We start from the raw sequence: 18,390 nt of genomic DNA on the forward strand, positions 1-18,390 counted from the left end.
ATACAGAGCATGGCAATGCCATAGAACAGATAATACAGAGCACGGCAATGCCATAGAGCAGATAATACAGAGAATAGAACAGATAATACAGAGCACGGCAATGCCATAGAGCAGATAATACAGAGAATAGAACAGATAATACAGAGAACGGCAATGCCATAGAACAGATAATACAGAGCAGGACAATGCCATAGAACAGATAATACAGAGCAGGACAATGCCATAGAACAGATAATACAGAGCAGGACAATGCCATAGAACAGATAATACAGAGCAGGACAATGCCATAGAACAGATAATACAGAGCAGGACAATGCCAAAGAACAGATAATACAGAGCAGAACAATGCCATAGAGCAGATAATACAGAGCACGGCAATGCCATAGAGCAGATAATACAGAGAACGGCAATGCCATAGAACAGATAACACAGAGCATGGCAATGCCATAGAACAGATAATACAGAGCATGGCAATGCCATAGAACAGATAATACAGAGCATGGCAATACCATAGAACAGATAATACAGAGAACGGCAATGCCATAGAACAGATAATAAAGAGCATGGCAATGCCATAGAACAGATAATACAGAGAACGGCAATGCCATAGAACAGATAACACAGAGCATGGCAATGCCATAGAACAGATAACACAGAGCATGGCAATGCCATAGAACAGATAATACAGAGCAGGGCAATGCCATATAACTAATAACACAAAGCATGGCAATGCCATAGAACAGATAATACAGATAATACAGAGCAGGACAATGCCATAGAACAGATAATACAGAGCAGGACAATGCCATAGAACAGATAATACAGAGCATGGCAATGCCATAGAACAGAAAATACAGAGCAGGACAATGCCATAGAACAGATAATACAGAGCAGGACAATGCCATAGAACAGATAATACAGAGCATGACAATGCCATAGAACAGATAATACAGAGCAGGACAATGCCATAGAACAGATAATACAGAGCAGGACAATGCATAGAACAGATAATGCAGAGCAGGACAATGCCATAGAACAGATAATACAGAGCAGGGCAATGCCATAGAACAGATAATACAGAGCATGACAATGCCATAGAACAGATAATACAGAGCATGACAATGCCATAGAACAGATAATACAGAGCAGGACAATGCCATAGAACAGATAATACAGAGCATGACAATGCCATAGAACAGATAATACAGAGCATGACAATGCCATAGAACAGATAATACAGAGCAGGACAATGCCATAGAACAGATAATACAGAGCAGGACAATGCATAGAACAGATAATGCAGAGCAGGACAATGCCATAGAACAGATAATACAGAGCATGACAATGCCATAGAACAGATAATACAGAGCATGACAATGCCATAGAACAGATAATACAGAGCAAGACAATGCCATAGAACTAATAATACAGAGCAGGACAATGCCATAGAACTAATAATACAGAGCATGGCAATGCCATAGAACAGATAATACAGAGCATGGCAATGCCATAGAGCAGATAATACAGAGAACGGCAATGCCATAGAACAGATAATACAGAGCACGGCAATGCCATAGAACAGATAATACAGAGCATGGCAATGCCATAGAACAGATAATACAGAGCATGGCAATGCCATAGAACAGATGATACAGAGCATGGTAATGCCATAGAACAGATAACACAGAGCAGGACAATGCCATAGAACAGATGATACAGAGCATGGCAATGCCATAGAACAGATAACACAGAGCAGGACAATGCCATAGAACAGATGATACAGAGCATGGCAATGCCATAGAACAGATAATACAGAGCAGGACAATGCCATAGAACAGATAATACAGAGCACGGCAATGCCATAGAACAGATAATACAGAGCACGGCAATGCCATAGAAAAGATAATACAGAGCATGGCAATGCCATAGAACAGATAATACAGAGCAGGACAATGCCATAGAACAGATAATGCAGAGCAGGACAATGCCATGGAACTAATAACAAAGAGCAGGACAATGCCATAGAACAGATAATGCAGAGCAGGACAATGCCATAGAACAGATAATACAGAGCAGGACAATGCCATAGAACTGATAACACAGAGCATGACAATGCCATAGAACTAATAACACAGAGCAGGACAATGCCATAGAACAGATAACACAGAGCAGGACAATGCCATAGAACAGATAATACAGAGCATGGCAATGCCATAGAACAGATAACACAGAGCAGGACAATGCCATAGAACAGATAACACAGAGAAGGACAATGCCATAGAACAGATAATACAGTGCAGGACAATGCCATAGAACTAATAATACAGAGCACGGCAATCCCATAGAACAGATAACACAGAGCAGGACAATGCCATAGAACAGATAACACAGAGCAGGACAATGCCATATAACTAAAAATACAGAGCAGGACAATGCCATAGGACAGATAATGCAGAGCAGGACAATGCCATAGAACAGATAATACAGAGCATGACAATGCCATAGAACAGATAATACAGAGCAGGGCAATGCCATAGAACAGATAACACAGAGCACGGCAATGCCATAGAAGAGATAATACAGAGCATGACAATGCCATAGAACAGATAATACAGAGCAGGACAATGCCATAGAACAGATAATACAGAGCATGACAATGCCATAGAACAGATAATACAGAGCATGACAATGCCATAGAACAGATAATACAGAGCAGGACAATGCCATAGAACAGATAACACAGAGCAGGACAATGCCATAGAACAGATAACACATAGCAGGACAATGCCATAAAACAGATAATACAGAGCATTGCAATACCATAGAACAGATAATACAGAGCATGACAATGCCATAGAACTAATAATACAGAGCAGGGCAATGCCATAGAACAGATAATAAAGAGCAGGACAATGCCATAGAACAGATAATACAGAGCAGGACAATGCCATAGAACAGATAACACAGAGCAGGACAATGCCATAGAACAGATAACACATAGCAGGACAATGCCATAAAACAGATAATACAGAGCATTGCAATACCATAGAACAGATAATACAGAGCATGACAATGCCATAGAACTAATAATACAGAGCAGGACAATGCCATAGAACAGATAATACAGAGCAGGACAATGCCATAGAACAGATAATACAGAGCAGGACAATACCATAGAACAGATAATACAGGGCAGGACAATACCATAGAACAGATAATGCAGAGCAGGACAATGCCATAGAACAGATAATACAGAGCATGACAATGCCATAGAACAGATAATACAAAGCAGGACAATGCCATAGAACAGATAACACAGAGCAGGACAATGCCATAGAACAGATAATACAGAGCAGGACAATGCCATAGAACTAATAATACAGAGCAGGACAATGCCATAGAACTAATAATACAGAGCATGGCAATGCCATAGAACAGATAATACAGAGCACGGCAATGCCATAGAGCAGATAATTCAGACAATAGAACAGATAATACAGAGCACGGCAATGCCATAGAGCAGATAATACAGAGAACGGCAATGCCATAGAGCAGATAATACAGAGAACTGCAATGCCATAGAACAGATAATACAAAGCAGGACAATGCCATAGAACAGATAATACAGAGCATGGCAATGTCATAGAACAGATAATGCAGAGCAGGACAATGCCATAGAACTAATAACAAAGAGCAGGACAATGCCGTAGAACAGATAATGCAGAGCAGGACAATGCCATAGAACTAAAAATACAGAGCACGGCAATGCCATAGAACAGATAATACAGAGAAGGACAATGCCATAGAACAGATAATACAGAGCAGGACAATGCCATAGAACTGATAACACAGAGCATGACAATGCCATAGAACTAATAACACAGAGCAGGACAATGCCATAGAACAGATAACACAGAGCAGGACAATGCCATAGAACAGATAATACAGAGCATGGCAATGCCATAGAACAGATAACACAGAGCAGGACAATGCGATAGAACAGATAACACAGAGCAGGACAATGCCATAGAACAGATAATACAGAGCAGGACAATGCCATATAACTAAAAATACAGAGCAGGGCAATGCCATAGGACAGATAATGAAGAGCAGGACAATGCCATAGAACAGATAACACAGAGCAGGACAATGCCATAGAACAGATAACACAGAGCAGGACAATGCCATACAACAGATAATACAGATCATTGCAATACCATAGAACAGATAATACAGAGCATGACAATGCCATAGAACTAATAATACAGAGCAGGACAATGCCATAGAACAGATAATACAGAGCAGGACAATGCCATAGAACAGAAAATACAGAGCAGGACAATACCATAGAACAGATAATGCAGAGCATGACAATGCCATAGAACAGATAATACAGAGCATGGCAATGCCATAGAACAGATAATACAGGGCAGGACAATACAATAGAACAGATAACACAGAGCAGTACAATGCCATAGAACAGATAATACAGAGCAGGACAATGCCATAGAACAGATAATACAGAGCAGGACAATGCCATAGAACTAATAATACAGAGCACGGCAATGCCATAGAACAGATAATACAGAGCAGGACAATGCCATAGAACAGATAACACAGAGCAGGACAATGCCATATAACTAAAAATACAGAGCAGGACAATGCCATAGGACAGATAATGCAGAGCAGGACAATGCCATAGAACAGATAACACAGAGCAGGACAATGCCATAGAACAGATAACACAGAGCAGGACAATGCCATAAAACAGATAATACAGAGCATTGCAATACCATAGAACAGATAATACAGAGCATGACAATGCCATAGAACTAATAATACAGAGCAGGACAATGACATAGAACAGATAATACAGAGCAGGACAATGCCATAGAACAGATAATACAGAGCAGGACAATACCATAGAACAGAAAATGCAGAGCATGACAATGCCATAGAACAGATAATACAGAGCATGGCAATGCCATAGAACAGATAATACAGGGCAGGACAATACCATAGAACAGATAACACAGAGCAGGACAATGCCATAGAACAGATAATACAGAGCAGGACAATGCCATAGAACTAATAATACAGAGCAGGACAATGCCATAGAACTAATAATACAGAGCATGGCAGTGCCATAGAACAGATAATACAGAGCACGGCAATGCCATAGAGCAGATAATACAGAGCAGGACAATGCCATATAACAGATAACACAGAGCATGACAATGCCATAGAACTAATAACACAGAGCAGGACAATGCCATAGAACAGATAACACAGAGCAGGACAATGCCATAGAAAAGATAATACAGAGCATGGCAATGCCATAGAACAGATAACACAGAGCAGGACAATGCCATAGAACAGATAACACAGAGCAGGACAATGCCATAGAACAGATAATACAGAGCAGGACAATGCCATAGAACAGATAACACAGAGCAGGACAATGCCATAGAACAGATAACACAGAGCAGGACAATGCCATACAACTAAAAATACAGAGCAGTACAATGCCATAAAACAGATAATACAGAGCAGGACAATGCCATATTACAGATAATACAGAGCATGGCAATGCCATAGAACAGATAACACAGAGCAGGACAATGCCATAGAACAGATAACACAGAGCAGGACAATGCCATAGAACAGATAATACAGAGCAGGACAATGCCATAGAACTAATAATACAGAGCACGGCAATGCCATAGAACTAATAACACAGAGCAGGACAATGCCATAGAACTAATAACACAGAGCAGGACAATGCATTAGAACCAATGATACAGAGCACGGCAATGCCATAGAACAGATAATACAGAGCAGGACAATGCCATACAACAGATAACACAGAGCAGGACAATGCAATATAACTAAAAATACAGAGCAGGGCAATGCCATAGAACAGATAATACAGAGCAGGACAATGCCATAGAATAGATAATGCAGAGCAGGACAATGCCATAGAACAGATAATACAGAGCATGGCAATGCCATAGAACAGATAATACAGAGCAGGACAATGCCATAGAACAGATAATACAGAGCATGACAATGCCATAGAACAGATAATACAGAGCAGGACAATGCCATAGAACAGATAATGCAGAGCAGGACAATGCCATAGAACAGATAATACAGAGCAGGACAATGCCATAGAACAGATAATACAGAGCAGGACAATGCCATAGAACAGATAATGCAGAGCAGGACAATGCCATAGAACAGATAATACAGAGCAGGACAATGCCATAGAACAGATAATGCAGAGCAGGACAATGCCATAGAACAGATAATACAGAGCAGGACAATGCCATAGAACAGATAATGCAGAGCAGGACAATGCCATAGAACAGATAATGCAGAGCAGGACAATGCCATAGAACAGATAATACAGAGCATGGCAATGCCATAGAACAGATAATACAGAGCAGGACAATGCCATAGAATAGATAATACAGAGCAGGACAATGCCATAGAACTAAAAATACAGAGCAGGGCAATGCCATAAAATTGATTATGCAGGAAAAACTACATATAACTGATTTTACAGAGCCATTCTAAAGACAGTTCTATGGCTACAACTATTGGCTATAAAACCACTGGTGCCAAACTGTAAAATGAACTGTTCACCATAATGCTGGGAGCTGTTGTGGATAATAACGGTCACTTTAGATGACTGAGATTAACATAAAAAGAACATCTGAAAAACGTCATGCACTACAGAATGACTATATGGACCAACAAAAGTCTGTATATATATAAATAGCTCTTTTAGGGGGCAATGTGCAATGAAAATTTTGGCCTTTAGATGGCAGTACAGGATGAGCAGTTTTACGTGAATATGACAATGTGCTATGAGTGGGTAGATTTTATGATGATAATGTGCAATGAACAGTTTGGCCTTTAGATGGCAGCATAATAACACGTTTGACTTTCAGATGACAAAGTTTAATACATTGTAAACTTGTGCAGCCAAGAAATTTTTCCTTTCGTTCCGAATATTCCGGGAAATTTGTTTCCAGAATATTCGGTGGCTTCACTCTTCGGTATTCGCTTAACGCTCTTGGTTCCCAGTAACTTTAGTGCAGGTCCTGGGAGACGAGTGCACTAAGCCTTGCCATTAGCATGGCTGGGGCTCTGGCAAGAACAGGAGCGGGTTAGTATTAACCCTTATTTATTTTTTTATGAAAGAACGAATACTGATGACAATGACTATGACAATGCCATAGAACAAATAATACAGAGCAGGACAATACCATAGAACTAAAAATACAGAGCAGGACAATGCCATAGAACTAATAATACAGAGCACGGCAATGCCATAGAACAGATAATACAGAGCAGGACAATGCCATAGAACAGATAATACAGAGCAGGACAATGCCATAGAACACATAATACAGAGCAGGACAATGCCATAGAACAGATAATACAGAGCAGGACAATACCATAGAACTAAAAATACAGAGCAGGACAATGCCATAGAACAGATAATGCAGAGCAGGACAATGCCATAGAACTAATAATACAGAGCACGGCAATGCAATAGAACAGATAATACAGAGCAGGACAATGCCATATAACAGATAACACAGAGCATGACAATGCCATAGAACTAATAACACAGAGCAGGACAATGCCATAGAACAGATAACACAGAGCAGGACAATGCCATAGAACAGATAATACAGAGCATGGCAATGCCATAGAACAGATAATACAGAGCATGACAATGCCATAGAACAGATAATACAGAGCATGACAATGCCATAGAACAGATAATACAGAGCATGACAATGCCATAGAACAGATAATGCAGAGCAGGACAATGCCATAGAACAGATAACACAGAGCAGGACAATGCCATAGAACAGATAACACAGAGCAGGACAATGCCATAGAACAGATAACACAGAGCAGGACAATGCAATATAACTAAAAATACAGAGCAGGGCAATGCCATAGAACAGATAATACAGAGCAGGACAATGCCATAGAACAGATAACACAGAGCAGAACAATGCAATATAACTAAAAATACAGAGCATGGCAATGCCATAGAAAAGATAATGCAGAGCAGGACAATGCCATAGAACAGATAATACAGAGCAGGACAATGCCATAGAACAGATAATGCAGAGCAGGACAATGCCATAGAACAGATATTACAGAGCAGGACAATGCCATATAACTAAAAATACAGAGCATGGCAATGCCATAGAACAGATAATACAGAGCAGGACAATGCCATAGAACAGATAACACAGAGCAGGACAATGCCATAGAACAGATAACACAGAGCAGGACAATGCCATATAACTAAAAATACAGAGCATGGCAATGCCATAGAACAGATAATACAGAGCAGGACAATGCCATAGAACAGATAATACAGAGCAGGACAATGCCATAGAACTAATAATACAGAGCATGGCAATGCCATAGAACAGATAATACAGAGCAGGACAATGTCATAGAACTAATAATACAGAGCATGGCAATGCCATAGAACAGATAATACAGAGCAGGACAATGTCATAGAACAGATAACACAGAGCAGGACAATGTCATAGAACAGATAATACAGAACAGGACAATGCCATAGAACAGATAACACAGAGCAGGACAATGCCATAGAACAGATAATACAGAGCAGGACAATGCCATATAACTAAAAATACAGAGCATGGCAATGCCATAGAACAGATAATACAGAGCAGGACAATGCCATAGAACAGATAATACAGAGCAGGACAATGCCATAGAACAGATAATACAGAGCAGGACAATGCCATAGAACAGATAACACAGAGCAGGACAATGCCATATAACTAAAAATACAGAGCAGGACAATGCCATAGAACAGATAATACAGAGCAGGACAATGCCATAGAACAGATAATGCAGAGCAGGACAATGCCATAGAACAGATAATACAGAGCAGGACAATGCCATAAAACAGATAATACAGAGCAGGACAATGTCATAGAACAGATAATGCAGAGCAGGACAATACCATAGAACAGATAATACAGAGCAGGACAATGCCATAGAACAGATAATACAGAGCAGGGCAATGCCATATAACTAATAATACAGAGCAGGACAATGCCATAGAACAGATAATACAGAGCAGGGCAATGCCATAGAACAGATAATACAGAGCAGGACAATGCCATAGAACAGATAATACAGAGCAGGACAATGCCATAAAACAGATAATACAGAGCAGGACAATGCCATAGAACAGATAATACAGAGCAGGACAATGCCATAGAACAGATAATACAGAGCAGGACAATGCCATAGAACAGATAACACAGAGCAGGACAATGCCATATAACTAAAAATACAGAGCAGGACAATGCCATAGAACAGATAATACAGAGCAGGACAATGCCATAGAACAGATAATGCAGAGCAGGACAATGCCATAGAACAGATAATACAGAGCAGGACAATGCCATAAAACAGATAATACAGAGCAGGACAATGTCATAGAACAGATAATGCAGAGCAGGACAATACCATAGAACAGATAATACAGAGCAGGACAATGCCATAGAACAGATAATACAGAGCAGGGCAATGCCATATAACTAATAATACAGAGCAGGACAATGCCATAGAACAGATAATACAGAGCAGGGCAATGCCATAGAACAGATAATACAGAGCAGGACAATGCCATAGAACAGATAATACAGAGCAGGACAATGCCATAAAACAGATAATACAGAGCAGGACAATGCCATAGAACAGATAATACAGAGCAGGACAATGCCATAGAACAGATAATACAGAGCAGGACAATGCCATAGAACAGATAATACAGAGCAGGGCAATGTCTTAGAACAGATAATGCAGAGCAGGGCAATGCCATAGAACAGATAATGCAGAGCAGGGCAATGCCATAAAATTGATTATGCAGGAAAAACTACATATAACTGATTTTACAGAGCCATTCTAAAGACAGTTCTATGGCTACAACTATTGGCTATAAAACCACTGGTGCCAAACTGTAAAATGAACTGTTCACCATAATGCTGGGAGCTGTTGTGGATAATAACGGTCACTTTAGATGACTGAGATTAACATAAAAAGAACATCTGAAAAACGTCATGCACTACAGAATGACTATATGGACCAACAAAAGTCTGTATATATATATATATATAAATAGCTCTTTTAGGGGGCAATGTGCAATGAAAATTTTGGCCTTTAGATGGCAGTATAGGATGAGCAGTTTTACGTGAATATGACAATGTGCTATGAGTGGGTAGATTTTATGATGATAATGTGCAATGAACAGTTTGGCCTTTAGATGGCAGCATAATAACACGTTTGACTTTCAGATGACAAAGTTTAATACATTGTAAACTTGTGCAGCCAAGACATTTTTCCTTTCGTTCCGAATATTCAGGGAAATTTGTTTCCAGAATATTCGGTGGCTTCACTCTTCGGTATTCGCTTAACGCTCTTGGTTCCCAGTAACTTTAGTGCAGGTCCTGGGAGACGAGTGCACTAAGCCTTGCCATTAGCGTGGCTGGGGCTCTGGCAAGAACAGGAGCGGGTTAGTATTAACCCTTATTTATTTTTTTATGAAAGAACGAATACTGATGATTTTCGTCAGTATTTTTTCATGCTCTTTAATCCTCTTTGTTGCATTCATTCAGATTTTCATTTCTTTAACAAATCCATATCTCTTATAAATTGTTAGACTGTGTGATTAGCAAATTGTGGTTAAAGGGACACTGTCCTGTAATATTTGTTTCATGTTAACCCCTTAATAACCAGTGACATACCCTGTACGTTGCTGGTCTTTTAAAGGGGCTTGTGTTTTTGATAGTGTGGCTCTCAGGTGACATCACCAAGTCTTCTACAGATAACTTAAAGGGATATAAACAATATGGGTTTGTAATATAAATTGTCTAATTGTGTGTAACTGCAATATACTTACATTAGTTGTCCCCTTTTCTTGTAATTGTTGATTTTACTAAATTCCAGAGAGCTTTTGTAAAGTTATGAATGCCTCCATGTTTAAACTTAAGTTTTCTATTCATCTATTTCATGGACAATTAGCAGCAGATATAAAACAAGCAGCAAAATAGACTGTGCTGGAACATAGGGTTGTTAAAGTATATATATCTAACATATATTTTCTGTTTAATATCCCTTTTCAGGGAGCTGGATGGGGGGGGGGGTTAATAGGACATGATGCCCAAATATTGAAGCACTTGAAAGTGATGCGGCACTCAACAACTCTATGCAAAAAAGGAAGATATGGACTTTAAGCAGCCAATCGGGATACTAGTCCTATGACTTGCAAGGGAGTGTACATCTTGCATGTGCAGACACAGTCATGTTATTTCCCTATTCAGTTTAATAAGGAAGATTACTATGAAATCTCATGCGATTTCAATGAAATCGCAGCAAAGCATAGCATGACCTCAGCACTGCTGATGGGCTATTTTTTTTACACAGCACTTACTCTGGTGAGCTGAAATTTTTTTGAGCTAAAATATCCTCCATTTTTACATAGAGATGCTCAGGTGATATTTTCATGTCAGCTTTTTACAGTTATGCTGCATCACTTTCAAGTGATTTAGCATCTAAGTATTATGTCCCTTTAAGTATTCAAACCCCTTCTCAGTTCCCTTTTAAAAGGACAGTAGACACCTTGTAATTACAGACATTTCTGTTGTGTTGCTATAAAATAACAGATCAGAGAAGCCTTAACTTTTTAAAAACAAATAAATATCCTTAATACAGCAATTATTTATCAATAACCAAGCTCCGCCTATCATTTGCCTTATTTAAAATAGCCAATCAGGGCTTTATTCTGCAGACAACAAGACTAGTTACAGTCATAGAGTGAGTATAAAGTACCATACTACAACTTATAGACCCCTGCTACTGTGTAATAATAAACCGGAAAGACCTTCATATCTCTTCCCAAAACATACAGTGTTAAAGGAAGATGAAACCCAATTTTTTTCCATTCATGATTCAGATAGAGAATACAATTTTAAACAGCTTTCCAATTTACTTCGATTATTTAATTTGCTTCCTTCTCTTGATATCCTTTGCATAAAGGTTTACCTAGGAAAGCTCAGGAGCAGCAAATAACCTAGGTTCTAGCTGCTGATTGGAGGCTGCATATATATACTGATTGTCATTGGCTCATCCATGTGTTCAATTAGAAACCAGTAGTGCAGTGCTGCTCTTTCAGCAAATGATACCAAGAGTACAAGGAAAAAAGGATAATAGAAGTAAATTAGAAAGTTGCATGCTCTAGCTGATGCATGAATGAACAAAATTGGGTTTCATATACCTTTTAAGTAAATAGCCACAAACAATCTTCTAACCGACTTGGCCATTTACTCACGATACCACCAGATACATGCCGCCACAGTTAAACCTCTGGGTAATGCGAATATCAACTATGCATCCAGTCCAACTTCAAGTTATGGATCCAATAAACTGACGATCCTCACGGCCACACAGAGCGACGGCTTCGGTTCAGCATTTCCTATTGGTGCTGTGCCGGTCACGTAATAATCCGTTGACCACGCTACTTACTACATAGGAATAGCTTAGGTATCTTCGTTTTTCACACTGCCGGGACAGAATTGAAGCAATGACTATCCTTTAAGTGAAAGTCAATCCTAGCTTTTGTGAAACGCTAGGATTGACCTTTGAAACAAATAAAGGGGACTTTCATTCATACTGAAAGCTCCTTTATTTGTTTTAAGTGTTCGCCGAACTGAGCTGCTCAGGCAGCCCACGACAGAACGCTATTTTGATAAGAGGTGACGTTTCCATCTGTTAGCAAATAGCGTGCGGGAAATCTGTCTCCCAAGGGAGACAAGCCGTATTTCCCACGTCACCTCTCAAGCAAAATATCGTTCTGCCGTGGGCTGCCTTAGCAGCTCAGTGCGGCGAACGCTTGAAATGCGGAGCTTAAGGATATGATATGATGATGTATTGATAGCAAGGGTTAGCCTTAAAATAATACCAAGGTTCCTCTTATCTAATCTCTTCTGTTGATGACACTTAGGGCAGATAAAGGATGTGTATATACCAATGTTAAAGTAATGTATCAGGGGTTAAAGTTCCATTAACATTGTTCTATTCCACACAGTTTCCATGCAACTACTGTTTGCACATTTTATGTGTCCCTAATTATTCACAGCAGAAGAGATAATGAGAAACCAGGTATCAACATGCCAGTGCTGATTACTTTATTGAGACTGTAAGAAATTAGATTTTTTTAGCTAAATTACAGGAAAAGGGGAGTATTTTATTTTTTGTTAAACACTTAATGCAATAAATTTTCATATTACAATCTTAAAGTGTTTAATTTCCCTTTAATTGAACAGTAGGTCAGTTTGGGCCTTAATGGGAAATTGTAAAAGGAGCAGCATAGATTAAAACGCTAATGAAGAAGTCAATGTAATAATCCTTTTATGTAATGCCTATGATTGTGTGACCCTGTAGACTCAGCTTGTGCTATCGCTCTCTTGTGGATCCCTTTATGTAATGCCTATGATTGTGTGACCCTGTAGACTCAGCTTGTGCTATCGCTCTCTTGTGGATCCCTTTATGTAATGCCTATGATTGTGTGACCCTGTAGACTCCGCTTGTGCTATCGCCCTCTTGTGGATCCCTTTATGTAATGCCTATGTTTGTGTTATCCTGTAGACTCAGCTTGTGCTATCGCCCTCTTGTGGATCCCTTTATGTAATGCCTATGATTGTGTTACCCTGTAGACTCAGCTTGTGCTATTGCCCTCTTGTGGATCCCTTTATGTAATGCCTATGATTGTGTGACCCTGTAGACTCAGCTTGTGCTATCGCCCTCTTGTGGATCCCTTTATGTAATGCCTATGATTGTGTGACCCTGTAGACTCAGCTTGTGCTATCGCCCTCTTGTGGATCCCTTTATATAATGCCTATGATTGTGTGACCCTGTAGACTCAGCTTGTGCTATCGCCCTCGTGTGGATCCCTTTATGTAATGCCTATGATTGTGTGACCCTGTAGACTCAGCTTGTGCTATCGCCCTCTTGTGGATCCCTTTATGTAATGCCTATGATTGTGTGACCCTGTAGACTCAGCTTGTGCTATCGCCCTCTTGTGGATCCCTTTATGTAATGCCTATGATTGTGTGACCCTGTAGACTCAGCTTGTGCTATCGCTCTCTTGTGGATCCCTTTATCTAATGTTTATGATTGTGTGACCCTGTAGACTCAGCTTGTGCTATCGCCCTCGTGTGGATCCCTTTATGTAATGTTTATGATTGTGTGACCCTGTAGACTCAGCTTGTGCTATCGCTCTCTTGTGGATCCCTTTATGTAATGTTTATGATTGTGTGACCCTGTAGACTCAGCTTGTGCTATCGGACTCTTGTGGATCCCTTTATGTAATGCCAATGATTGTGTGACCCTGTAGACTCAGCTTGTGCTATCGCCCTCTTGTGGATCCCTTTATGTAATGCCTATGATTGTGTGACCCTGTAGACTCAGCTTGTGCTATCGCCCTCTTATGGATCCCTTTATGTAATGCCTATGTTTATGTTATCCTGTAGACTCAGCTTGTGCTATCGGACTCATGTGGATCCCTTTATGTAATGCCTATGATTGTGTAACCCTGTAGACTCAGCTTGTGCTAACGCCCTCTTGTGGATCCCTTTATGTAATGCCTATGATTGTGTAACCCTGTAGACTCAGCTTGTGCTATCGCCCTCTTGTGGATCCCTTTATGTAATGCCTATGATTGTGTGACCCTGTAGACTCAGCTTGTGCTATTGCCCTCTTATGGATCCCTTTATGTAATGCCTATGTTTGTGTTATCCTGTAGACTCAGCTTGTGCTATCGGACTCATGTGGATCCCTTTATGTAATGCCTATGATTGTGTTATCCTGTAGACTCAGCTTGTGCTAACGCCCTCTTGTGGATCCCTTTATGTAATGCCTATGATTGTGTAACCCTGTAGACTCAGCTTGTGCTATCGCCCTCTTGTGGATCCCTTTATGTAATGCCTATGATTGTGTGACCCTGTAGACTCAGCTTGTGCTATCGCCCTCTTATGGATCCCTTTATGTAATGCCTATGTTTGTGTTATCCTGTAGACTCAGCTTGTGCTATCGGACTCATGTGGATCCCTTTTATGTAATGCCTATGATTGTGTTATCCTGTAGACTCAGCTTGTGCTAACGCCCTCTTGTGGATCCCTTTATGTAATGCCTATGATTGTGTAACCCTGTAGACTCAGCTTGTGCTATCGCCCTCTTGTGGATCCCTTTATGTAATGCCTATGTTTGTGTTATCCTGTAGACTCAGCTTGTGCTATCGCCCTCTTGTGGATCCCTTTATGTAATGCCTATGATTGTGTTACCCTGTAGACTCAGCTTGTGCTATCGCCCTCTTGTGGATCCCTTTATGTAATGCCTATGATTGTGTGACCCTGTAGACTCAGCTTGTGCTATCGCCCTCTTGTGGATCCCTTTATGTAATGCCTATGATTGTGTGACCCTGTAGACTCAGCTTGTGCTATCGCCCTCTTGTGGATCCCTTTATGTAATGCCTATGATTGTGTGACCCTGTAGACTCAGCTTGTGCTATCGCCCTCTTGTGGATCCCTTTATGTAATGCCTATGATTGTGTGACCCTGTAGACTCAGCTTGTGCTATCGCTCTCTTGTGGATCCCTTTATCTAATGTTTATGATTGTGTGACCCTGTAGACTCAGCTTGTGCTATCGCCCTCGTGTGGATCCCTTTATGTAATGTTTATGATTGTGTGACCCTGTAGACTCAGCTTGTGCTATCGCTCTCTTGTGGATCCCTTTATGTAATGTTTATGATTGTGTGACCCTGTAGACTCAGCTTGTGCTATCGGACTCTTGTGGATCCCTTTATGTAATGCCAATGATTGTGTGACCCTGTAGACTCAGCTTGTGCTATCGCCCTCTTGTGGATCCCTTTATGTAATGCCTATGATTGTGTGACCCTGTAGACTCAGCTTGTGCTATCGCCCTCTTATGGATCCCTTTATGTAATGCCTATGTTTATGTTATCCTGTAGACTCAGCTTGTGCTATCGGACTCATGTGGATCCCTTTATGTAATGCCTATGATTGTGTAACCCTGTAGACTCAGCTTGTGCTAACGCCCTCTTGTGGATCCCTTTATGTAATGCCTATGATTGTGTAACCCTGTAGACTCAGCTTGTGCTATCGCCCTCTTGTGGATCCCTTTATGTAATGCCTATGATTGTGTGACCCTGTAGACTCAGCTTGTGCTATTGCCCTCTTATGGATCCCTTTATGTAATGCCTATGTTTGTGTTATCCTGTAGACTCAGCTTGTGCTATCGGACTCATGTGGATCCCTTTATGTAATGCCTATGATTGTGTTATCCTGTAGACTCAGCTTGTGCTAACGCCCTCTTGTGGATCCCTTTATGTAATGCCTATGATTGTGTAACCCTGTAGACTCAGCTTGTGCTATCGCCCTCTTGTGGATCCCTTTATGTAATGCCTATGATTGTGTGACCCTGTAGACTCAGCTTGTGCTATCGCCCTCTTATGGATCCCTTTATGTAATGCCTATGTTTGTGTTATCCTGTAGACTCAGCTTGTGCTATCGGACTCATGTGGATCCCTTTTATGTAATGCCTATGATTGTGTTATCCTGTAGACTCAGCTTGTGCTAACGCCCTCTTGTGGATCCCTTTATGTAATGCCTATGATTGTGTAACCCTGTAGACTCAGCTTGTGCTATCGCCCTCTTGTGGATCCCTTTATGTAATGCCTATGTTTGTGTTATCCTGTAGACTCAGCTTGTGCTATCGCCCTCTTGTGGATCCCTTTATGTAATGCCTATGATTGTGTTACCCTGTAGACTCAGCTTGTGCTATCGCCCTCTTGTGGATCCCTTTATGTAATGCCTATGATTGTGTGACCCTGTAGACTCAGCTTGTGCTATCGCCCTCTTGTGGATCCCTTTATGTAATGCCTATGATTGTGTGACCCTGTAGACTCAGCTTGTGCTATCGCCCTCTTGTGGATCCCTTTATGTAATGCCTATGATTGTGTGACCCTGTAGACTCAGCTTGTGCTATCGCCCTCTTGTGGATCCCTTTATATAATGCCTATGATTGTGTGACCCTGTAGACTCAGCTTGTGCTATCGCCCTCTTGTGGATCCCTTTATATAATGCCTATGATTGTGTGACCCTGTAGACTCAGCTTGTGCTATCGCCCTCTTGTGGATCCCATTATGTAATGCCTATGATTGTGTGGCCCTGTAGACTCAGCTTGTGCTATCGCCCTCTTGTGGATCCCTTTATGTAAGGCCTATGATTGTGTGACCCTGTAGACTCAGCTTGTGCTATCGCTCTCTTGTGGATCCCTTTATCTAATGTTTATGATTGTGTGACCCTGTAGACTCAGCTTGTGCTATCGCTCTCTTGTGGATCCCTTTATGTAATGTTTATGATTGTGTGACCCTGTAGACTCAGCTTGTGCTATCGGACTCTTGTAGATCCCTTTATGTAATGCCTATGATTGTGTGACCCTGTAGACTCAGCTTGTGCTATCGCCCTCTTGTGGATCCCTTTATGTAATGCCTATGATTGTGTGACCCTGTAGACTCAGCTTGTGCTATCGCCCTCTTATGGATCCCTTTATGTAATGCCTATGTTTGTGTTATCCTGTAGACTCAACTTGTGCTATCGGACTCATGTGGATCCCTTTATGTAATGCCTATGATTGTGTTATCCTATAGACTCAGCTTGTGCTAACGCCCTCTTGTGGATCCCTTTATGTAATGCCTATGATTGTGTAACCCTGTAGACTCAGCTTGTGCTATCTCTCTCTTGTGAATCCCTTTATGTAATGCCTATGATTGTGTAACCCTGTAGACTCAGCTTGTGCTATCGCTCTCTTGTGGATCCCTTTATGTAATGCCTATGATTGTGTAACCCTGTAGACTCAGCTTGTGCTATCGCTCTCTTGTGGATCCCTTTATGTAATGCCTATGATTGTGTAACCCTGTAGACTCAGCTTGTGCTATCGCTCTCTTGTGGATCCCTTTATGTAATGCCTATGATTGTGTTATCCTGTAGACTCAGCTTGTGCTATCGCCCTCTTGTAGATCCCTTTATGTAATGCCTATGATTGTGTGACCCTGTAGACTCAGCTTGTGCTATCGCCATCTTGTGGATCCCTTTATGTAATGCCTTTGATTGTGTGACCCTGTAGACTCAGCTTGTGCTATCTCTCTCTTGTGGATCCCTTTATGTAATGCATATGATTGTGTTATCCTATAGACTCAACTTGTGCTATCTCTCTCTTGTGGATCCCTTTATGTA

The 18,390-nt window shown here is 40.8% G+C and overlaps 1 protein-coding gene across 1 annotated transcript in view; it reads left to right on the forward strand.

Moving 5' to 3' along the window:
- Positions 1 to 18,390, forward strand: part of LOC128642272 (elongation of very long chain fatty acids protein 4) — a 36,096-nt gene that overhangs the window by 16,370 nt on the left and 1,336 nt on the right. The gene's annotated exons all lie outside the window — the stretch shown is intronic.

Source organism: Bombina bombina, chromosome 11, assembly GCF_027579735.1.
Source record: "Bombina bombina isolate aBomBom1 chromosome 11, aBomBom1.pri, whole genome shotgun sequence".
NCBI lineage: Eukaryota > Metazoa > Chordata > Amphibia > Anura > Bombinatoridae > Bombina > Bombina bombina.